Here is a 9,639-nt window from a genome sequence, read left to right as displayed (position 1 = left end):
CCCTTTTCCTCTCTGAGAAATGTAACCACTTCCTTGCGTGGGCGTGTGGGGACTGCAGAAAGCTGCACAGGCTGCCTCCAGCTGAAGCAGCAGCCCCAGCAGCCTTGGGTTGTCTGCACGAGCCCTGGCTCAGTTCTCCGGGCCTGTGTGCAAGGCTCCGGGGCCGACACGTGGAAGTGCCGGAGTCTGGAAAGAGCTTCCCTCGCTAGAGGCTTGGCAGATGCCCTTGGAGCTCAGGGGATCGCTGCTGTGCTCGGCCATCGATTGCGTTCGCATCTGGCCCAGAAACCTGGCAGATTCGAGGTGCCTGGGCTCAAGAGGAGACTTGGCTGCGAAAGGCCAAAGGGAAGGGGCAGAGAGAGGTGGCTGCAACAGGAAAAGTTCCTGCTCTGCTCCCCAGTTTGACAGTTTCATAGCTGGAAGGGACAGGCTGGTGGCCCTGGAGGCCCAATCCTGGACTCCCCGATGCCCGGGAGTAACAGCATTTACACCTGAGATCAGCAGGGCTGCTCACGAGGGCAGTTACTCGCAGAAGCGTGTGCAGGATCAGACCCAAAGCATCCTCGTTTACAACAGAGAATAGCCACCCTCTTTTTCTTCTGAGCAAAATCGCTACTGCTCTCCCTGTTCTGGCATGCCAGCCCAGGGTAGCCCAGTGGAGTTTGATGCTAGGGGCCTAGTTATGGCTTTCCAGTGCTGGCAGGTTGGAGAGAGGAAGGAAGGATCAAAATGTCCTTAACAGCTTCCCAGCATGGCACGGTGACACTGGTTTCATGGTGGGCTCAGTCGTGCTAGCAAGGCCGGACTCCCCCACACTCGCAGCGTGAAAGGGGAGCTGCAAAGTTTGCTAACCCAAGTCTGTGTTACGATTCAGGGTCCTGGGCAGATTGATCCCTGGGCCAGTTCAGAGCCTGGCACGGGGCCAGAGAGGAGGTGGCTTACACCTCGGCAAACCTTGGGCTGCTGTGGCCCAGCTCAGCGCCGCAGTGCTCGGTAGGGCAGCACCGACTTCCAGTCCAGCTGCCACAACCCTACAGACCTGGTGGCACCTTGGGGAAGGAGCAGGCCCTTGCTCTGGAACCAGGGCCAGCTCCAGGCACCAGCTTCTCAAGCAGGTGCTTGGGGCGGCCGCTCCGGAGAGGGGCGGCACGTCCAGGTATTCGGCAGCAATTCGGCGGACGGTCCCTCACTCCGCCTAGGAGCGAAGGACCTTCCGCCGAATTGCCGCCGCAGATCGCGATCGCGGCTTTTTTTTTTTTCTTTTTTGGCTGCTTGGGGCAGCCAAAACCTTGGAGCCGGCCCTGTCTGGAACAGCCCCATGCTGGGGGGCGGGGTGTTCTCCAACCCTTCCTTGTGCTCTCTGGATGCTACTGTGGGCCAGTGTCGCTGGTAGAACACGACCACGGTGCAGGAGGGAATTCCCCCCCCCCCCGCAAATAAAATCTTAAAAGCAAAGTAATTAAGAACTAAGTCCTCTGGCTCCCACTTGCCAAGACCTCCACACACAGCGACGGTCACTGCCGAGTGTGCCAGGAACGCAGCCCTCGCACAGCAGCAGTGCCAACCCAGGGACGCCTGAGCTCAGCTTTTCACTTCACCTCTAGATTTGGAGTGTGGATTATTTGACGGTATTTCTGCCTCCTTCAAGGGACACTATCAATAGTTTTGCAACTGGCCAGGCTATATAGAGGCTGGCTACCCCTTTAAAGACACTAGGGTTACCCTTCGTCCGGATTTACCCGGACATGTCCTCCTTTTGTGTGCTAAAAATAGCGTCCGGGGGGGAATTTGTAAAGCACTCACAATGTCCGGGATTTCCCCCTCCTCCGGCAGAGCGAGCGGCTGGGAGGGCTGCAGGAAAGTCCTGGGCTGGACTCCGGAGCAGCTTCCTCCTCCCACCCCCCCTCCCTGCATTCTGAGCCGGCCGGCAGCTCCTCCTCCTGCAGCCCGCTCCGGCAACCCTGTGCAGGGCCAGGGACCGGGTTTTGTGTTGTGCTGGGGAGCTCAGCCATGTGTCCGGCTGGCACAGAGCCCAACACCCTGTTCTGAGCAGCAGGGTAAGGGGGCCAGGGAGGTTCTGGAGGGGGCAGTCAAGAAACGGGGGGGGCTTTTGGAGGGGAGTGGAGAAAGTTTTGGGCAGTCAGGGTACAGGTAGGGGGTAGAGTCCTGGGGGGCAGTTGGGGGGGGGGTCTTAGGAGGGGGCAGTTAGGGGACAAGGAACAGGGAGTCTTAGGTAGGGGGTGGGGTTCTGGAGGGCAGTTAGGAGCAGGGGTCCCAGGAGGGGGCAGTCAGGGGACAAGGAGCGGGGGGTAGGGGGCTGGGAGTTCTGGGGGGGAGCTGTCAGGGGGCAGGAGTGGGGAGAGGGATCGGAGCAGTCAGGGGACAGGGAGCAGAGGGGTTTAGATGGGTTGGGAGTTCTGGGGGGGCTGTCAGGGGGCAGGAGTGTGGAGAGGGATCGGAGCAGTCAGGGGACAGGGAGCAGAGGGGTTTAGATGGGTTGGGAGTTCTGGGGGGGGCTGTCAGGGGGTGGGGAGTGGTTGGATGGGGCGTAGGAGTCCCAGGGGTCTGTCTGGGGGTGTGGATAAGGGTTGGGGCAGTCAGGGGACAAGAGGCAAGGAGGCTTAGATAGGGAGTGGAGTCCCGGGGGGCAGTTAGGGGCAGGGGTCCCAGGAGGGGGCAGTCAGGGGACAAGGAACGGGGGGAGGGTTGGGGGTTCTGGGGGGCGGGAAGTGGGAGGGGCAGGGGCGGGGCTAGGGCGGGGCTCCTCCCGTCCTCTTTTTTGCTTGTTGAAATATGGTAACCCTAAAGACACATGTGGCCTAGACTCAGCCAGCCCCCTTTAGAGAGTAGGTCCTGAAGGTGTTTTAAAATTCCATTAACAACTGAGGAGGGGGGGTCTGTAATCATTCCCCTCCCCTTTTTCCCCCCCAGTGTCACTTTAGCAAGGAAGAAACCTAGGGTGACCAGATGTCCCGATTTGATAGGGGCAGTCCTGATTTTGGGGGCTTTTTCTTATATAGGCTCCTATTACCCCCCAACCCCGTCCTGATTTTTTACACTTGCTGTCTGGTGACCCTAAAGAAACCGTGACAGTGACTCTACACAACTGTGGTCAAATGCCCACAGTAAACAAGCTAATCGATTTTTTCTATTACATCCATGCAGCTGCAGTAACTTTAGGTGTCACTTGAAGGTAGAGACCGTTTAAAGTTTCTAGACAAAAACTCACCAACAGAAGTTGGTCCAGTAAAAGATATTACCTGACCCACTTTGTCCCGTTAATACCCTGGGACCAATAAGGCTACAATTACACTGCCTAAACCCAGGATTGGCATATTGATAGGGTCCTTTTAAGTAGATACCCTGCAGCCTACTTTATCTAGTTTCCTCACACCATGAATAGGTTGACTATTTACTAATTTAATACGTATTTCTAAGGCAACCAGCACTATAGCAGCGAGGGACCAACCTCTGTCAATCTCTGGAGAAGTGCTAAGTGTTAATATTCATGGGCATTGCTGGGGGGAGGATGAGTAGCTGAACTGACTGCATAAAGGCCCGATCCAAAAAGGCTTTGACAGCTTTACCTTTCACATATTCCTGTGCCGATTTCCGGCTTAACTGGCTAGTCTGGATTCCTGCAGCATGCAAGGAGGGTTGTTCTCAGAGCATCCCTAGAAGCCTGCACGAGTCTAAGCAGGAGTCTTTAGGTCAGGGGTGGCCAACCTGAGCCTGAGAAGGAGCCAGAATTTACCAATGGACATTGCCAAAGAGCCACAGTAATACGTCAGCAGCCCTGCATCAGTTCCCCAGCCCCACTCCCAGGGCCTCCCACCCACTGGCAGCCCCACAGATCAGCGCCTCCTACTCCTTCCCCACACCTCCAGATCAGCTGTCTTGTGGCGTGCAGGAGGCACAGACGAGTGAGGGCACAGCAGGCTCAGGGGAGGGGGCAAGAAGGGGTGGAGTGAGGGGCAGGGCCTGTGGTAGACATAGGGGTTGAGCAGTGAGCACCCCCTGGCCCATTGGAAAGTTGGCACCTGTAGCTCCAGCCCTGGAGTCGGTACCTATACAAGGAGCTGCATATTAACTTCTGAAGAGCCGCATGTGGCTCCGGAGCCACAGGTTGGCCACTGCTGCTTTAGGTGCTGGGAGGGCTAGGGTGACCAGATAGAAAGTGTGAAAAATCAGGACTAGGCGTGGGTGGGTAATAGGTGCCTATATAAGAAAGCTCCAAATATCGGGAGTGTCCCTATACAATCAGGACATCTGGTCACCCTAGGGAGGGCTGAGGGTAACAGAGGATGATACGGCAGGAAAATACGTCTCTTAAAAATCAGGCAAAAGGCCTAACTCTAAGCTTTGAAAGGGGAGATGCAAACTCCACCAAGGCAACTTGGCAGGTGTAACCACTCCTTGTCCCTCATTGGGGGACTTGGCTAACAAGGCACCTGCTACAGGCTTCTTAGAGCTGAAAGCTGTAGCTTAGCAGAGGTTTGATTTCCTACCCTGTGCATCTCATGTCCTCAGCCCAAGCAAACCAGTTCTCCCTTCAGGCTACTGGTGGCTAGAAGCTGCTGTGATCTCAGCAATGCCGATCTCGGCCAGGGATCCTTTCCTGAAGCCATCAGTATATTGACTCTTTCGTTGTAATCAGTAGGCCTGATGGCAGAAGAATACTGCCACTGATCACTGGCCCCAGAGAGACTTGACAGAGTGAACACAAGTTTACTTCACTGCAGAACAAAAAGATTATCCCCTCCAGGCTACGTGAAGACATTCAGCTGCCTGGAGCACTCCACTCCCACTTACTGCTACTACCTGTTAAGACTGTGAATTAATTATAGGTCAGCTTCATTTCTGGGGGAAGGAACCCTTACCTTACTAAACAGAGAGCTTGGACTGAAAACCCAGCAGCGTCCCCTGCAAAGCAGTTCCCTATTAGCTACTGCACTTCCTCTTTGCTTCGGGCTGAGGGGTGGCTGCTGTTCAGATGTGTTGTAATTAACAAGGACAGAAAGAAGTTGGTACTGAACATGTGCAGCTCTTGCAGAGATCTGGCTTGCGTGTTTCTCTAGTCTAGAGTATGATGCCAATGTATCCCCTGCAAGAGAGTAATCGGACACTGCTGCCTAGGACTGGTCTCAGGACTCCTGGGTTCTATTCCCAGCTCTGCCACAGTGGTGGCTCCCTGTTCACTTCCAGAGGCAGGTAAGGCTTGGTTACACTCCAGCGTCATCCTGAAAGCTTTAGGGGCTGGGTTCTTCTTAGCCAGGTCCCACTTGCTGTTGCTGGGGTGAAACACTCTCGGCTATCACAGGGTTTCCACACAGTGCTTCTCACAAGTGTACCGAAGGGCCCAAGACCCCATTGTGCTAGGCCCTGTACAAACACAGAACAAAGCCAATCCCTGCCCAAAGAGCTTACACTCTAAGGTACCTACACGATGGGCACTATTGTAGATCTTTCTAAACTAGGGTTCTAAGTTGGCCTGGTCCAAAAAAATACATATTTTAAAACATGTTTCTGCTCAAACCACATGATCTGATAAATTGAATGCAGCAGGCCTGGGCAACCCTACAGCTCCTTCAGAGCCCATGAGCTTCCTCCCCTAATTATTCCTGCTGGCAAAAACTAAAATGACGCCAAAACAAAAGGTTCCTTGCTTCAAACAAATGAGTTCCCTCGGGGAAAAAAGACATTTGTTAAAAGCAACTCTACAGTTTTGCTTCCCCCACTTTATGTTCCACATAAAGCAGGCAGCAGGCGAGGATCAACTTACAAGAGGGAGAATCATTGAGCACAGGAAGAGAGCCAGATTTTAAAATGAATTAGGACCGTAAGATCGGGCTGTTCTAGGTCCTTGCAAGCTGGACGATGTGACAGAACGCAAGCGGCTCCTTATCCTCTGGCTAGCGTAGAACATACTAGCTTGTGGAACTGAAAGTGAATTGAATTGAAAACAGAATTCTTTGACAATGGTGCTAATTCTTCACTGTAAGGAACCTCAAGACCAGCTGAAAAGAGGACAAGACCACAGTCTTATGCATCGCTTGACTTATGATTTACCTGACATGCAATGGACAGCTCGCACGGATTTCCATTGCCAAGTCTCGAGAAGGCATATGCACAGTAATGACGTGAAATGCTACACACAGAGAATTTGTATGCTCATGACACCCAAGAAACCCCTCGATGACCTAAACCCAGCTCAGCATAAGTGCAGACAACTAAGTAAGATGTAGACCTGACTGTGCTGCAATTGTCCAATTGTCTTAAAGCAGGATTGGAGTGAAGACTGCTAGAAAAAACAGTAAGATTGCTTGTTCCCATAGAATTAAGATGGCAGCTATGAGTTTTATTGGTTAGGGATACAGCTCTCTACGCCCTTGTCTACACAACAAACCTATGTCGGTATAACTACATCGCTTCATCACTGACCAAACCCCCAGTGTAGACAGCGCTATGTCTCCCATCAACATAGCTACCGCCTCTCGGGGAGAAGTTTTCCTGTCGGCTGTCACTAAGCGCTACAGCTGCACCGTAAGTGTAGACAAGACACCCCTGACCAAACTGGGTGCGTAGTCTGGCGCTGCAGCTGGCTAACACATACTAGCTGATTCTTACCAAAGCAAGATACAAAGAACTCCCCTTGGCCTCCTTAAAAGGTGGGAAATCAGGGCAAGGAGACTGCTTGACTCAGCCAAAAACCGTACAGACCTTCAGTTTGGTTTAAGGGAGAGGAAAGATGGTCATGTGATAAATGCAAAGGGTAGAGGAAAAGCTATTCCCGATGAGACCAGTGATCCCCATCTCTGAGAGTTGCCTCAACCGGATGCTGCAGAGCAAGGAGCAAGAAACCCTGCACTGGACCAGCATAGAACAACCTGACTATAGGGGAAGTTTATTTTTCATCCCAAGCAGCTGTTAGTTGAATTATGCCTTAAAGGATGTTGTTTTATATCCCTTAACTTCATAGTTTTATCCTTTCTTAATCTAACTGTGAATGTGTTCATTCCCCAGATATGTTTAATCCATTTTGAATCCCACTATGCTTCTGGCATACACATTTTTGTGGCGATAAGTCACACAGCTTGTGTTATGTCAAGGAGTTTGGAAATTGCTGATTTTTGCAGTTGTGTGTTATGCCTTCTCAGTTTGGAATTTGCTGGGTTTGCCTTTTTTGTACTAAGGACAACAGAGTTGTTTAACTTCTGTAGACCATTTATTTCATATGCTTCCATTCTACCCTCGTCTCTGCATGTAACACGCCCACTTTTTACTCTTCCAGCAGTACTCTTCTCTTTCTGCCTCTGCTCATTCTTGCCACCTATTTCTGAACCCCCTTTTCTGCTACTGTCTTTTTGAGATGGGAATAAAAATTTCAAAAGCATCCGCACAACTTAGGGGACTAACTACCACTGACTTCAAACGGAACAGACACTTCTGAAAATTTTACCCCAGGTGACCAGCATTCAGCAGTATTTGAGACATTCCATTATGATGTGTAATAGTTCTATTTTCTATCCTATTCCTACCTGATTATTTTTGACTGGCACTAGGAGAGCCCTGTTCAGGGCTCTCCTTACAGTGATGCTTAATTCTTTTTTCTGAGTTGTTTCAGTTAACTTAGGTCCCAGCAATATGTAGTCGTAGTTCAAATATTCCTCTACAGGGTATATAGCAATAATGAATTTAGAGATGGTGCTGCCTCCATGCACCAGGCTAAAAAAAGGTTCTCTGGAGTTTCTCAGTCTTCTCTGGCTTTGAGGAGCCAAAATAACTCATCTGACTGGCTCCCCCCCCCTTTTCCAGATGATTAATATATGTAACACTGGTCCAAATATAGAACTTTGGGACATTCCATTGTTACATTTTTGCCATGTTTGGAATGGACCATTTGTTATCCTAAACTGTTTCAAAAACAGTTTCTTATTCATGACATTCCCTGACTCCATCACTATCTTAGGGTACATCTATACTTACCTCCGGGTTCGGCGGTAAGCAATCCATCTTCTGGGATCGATTTATCGCGTCTTGTCTAGACGTGATAAATCGATCCCGAAGTGCTCGCTGTCAACGCCGGTACTCCTGCTCCGCGAGAGGAGTAGGCGGAGTCGACGGGGGAGCCTGCCTGCCGCATGTTGACCTTTGGTAAGTACCTTTAAGTTTGAACTAAGGTACTTCGACTTCAGCTACGTTATTCACGTAGCTGAAGTTGTGTATCTTAGTTCGAACTGGGGGGTTAGCGTGGACCAGCCCTTAATGTCTCTAATAGCTTCTTGTGACAGGTTTTAGCCAAGGGGATATTTTCCTAGCTCTGGAACAGGGAGGGAGATAATACCTATGCAATAGCAGCCTAAGAGGTTTAATTCACTACTGTTTCAAGCACACACAGCCTCACATGGAACATACAAGGAAATGCCCTGTATTATTACGGATGAAATCAGTCACAGTACTTTGCAGATCATTGCACTAGATGGTGAATGAGAGGTTCATTGCAGCCCCACTGATTCTATGCTCTTGAGATGAAGGAAAAACTGCAAAATGTTGACTTCCCTCCCCACACTTCTGGAAACCAGAAACAAGAGGAATTGGAAAATAATCATTTTTCTGTGTTTCACAGACACCTTACCTGAAAAAAGATGCGTCTTGGAGTTGTGGGTAGCTTGTTTTTTTAGACATGCACGAGAGACCCAATGCCTTGTGGGTTCCCTCTCACCCTTCTTTTCAAACCAAAGGGGAGCAATAAGTAGTGTATCAAGTTACATGCTGGTTTCAGAGGAAGTGGTAAATATAGACAGTGGTTCCCCCCCCCTTCATTTCTTGTGTTTAAAATGCAACACTCAAACCTGAGACACAATGCAAACTGTCCTTAGCCAGATAATCCCCTCTAATGACTGCCAACCTCAAGGCATGCAGTAAGATTCAACAGTCACCTTACATGGCCATATGGACAAAGTTATTCATAACTGCTTCTGTGAGTTATCAGGGGGTCAGAAATGAACTCCAGCAAGTATGACCGGTCCACCATTACTTTTTATGTCTCTGGAGAAGCTGGTCTGTGCTCTCTGTGCTGCTAAACAAGCTGCACTCCTCCAGCAGTCACAATAAAGTAGAATGTTCTACACCATGCCTAGGTGGTCATGGTCTCACTTGTCCTACTAGACTCTAGTGCAGCATTAATTATGCTTCAATTCCAGTATGCAGTCTCCATCCCATATCATAGATACTTTGAGCTAATGCTATTTGAGGAGGTGCTCCGTGCAAGCCTCAAAGCATTACAGATAATCCTGGTCATTTAATTTGCCTTTAGCGAACCAAGTCTGAGCTGATAATGAGAGGACTTTCAGTTTTAATTTGCTACTATTAGACGGTGAACTGCTAAAGCAGAGAGGACTAATCACTCTGGAAATAATCACTGAGACAAGTCTCCCTCATATTACAGCTTTCCATGACTAGGCTCTTCCTTCAGAAGAAGTCTGGTTGGATTTACCCTCACTCTTGAGATTGTAAAGAGCTTTTAGCTGAGAAGACGAACTTCCTCTTCTTGATATAGAAGGACACATTACAAGTTTTTTTCTTTCCCATGCACTCACTACTGATTAGATCATCATTAACAAGGAACCAAACTACAAA

This window comes from Malaclemys terrapin, chromosome 10 (assembly GCF_027887155.1).
Source record: "Malaclemys terrapin pileata isolate rMalTer1 chromosome 10, rMalTer1.hap1, whole genome shotgun sequence".
Taxonomy (NCBI): Eukaryota; Metazoa; Chordata; order Testudines; family Emydidae; genus Malaclemys; species Malaclemys terrapin.
The sequence above is the reverse complement of the archived record's forward strand: the minus strand, read 5'-3'. Positions refer to the sequence as shown.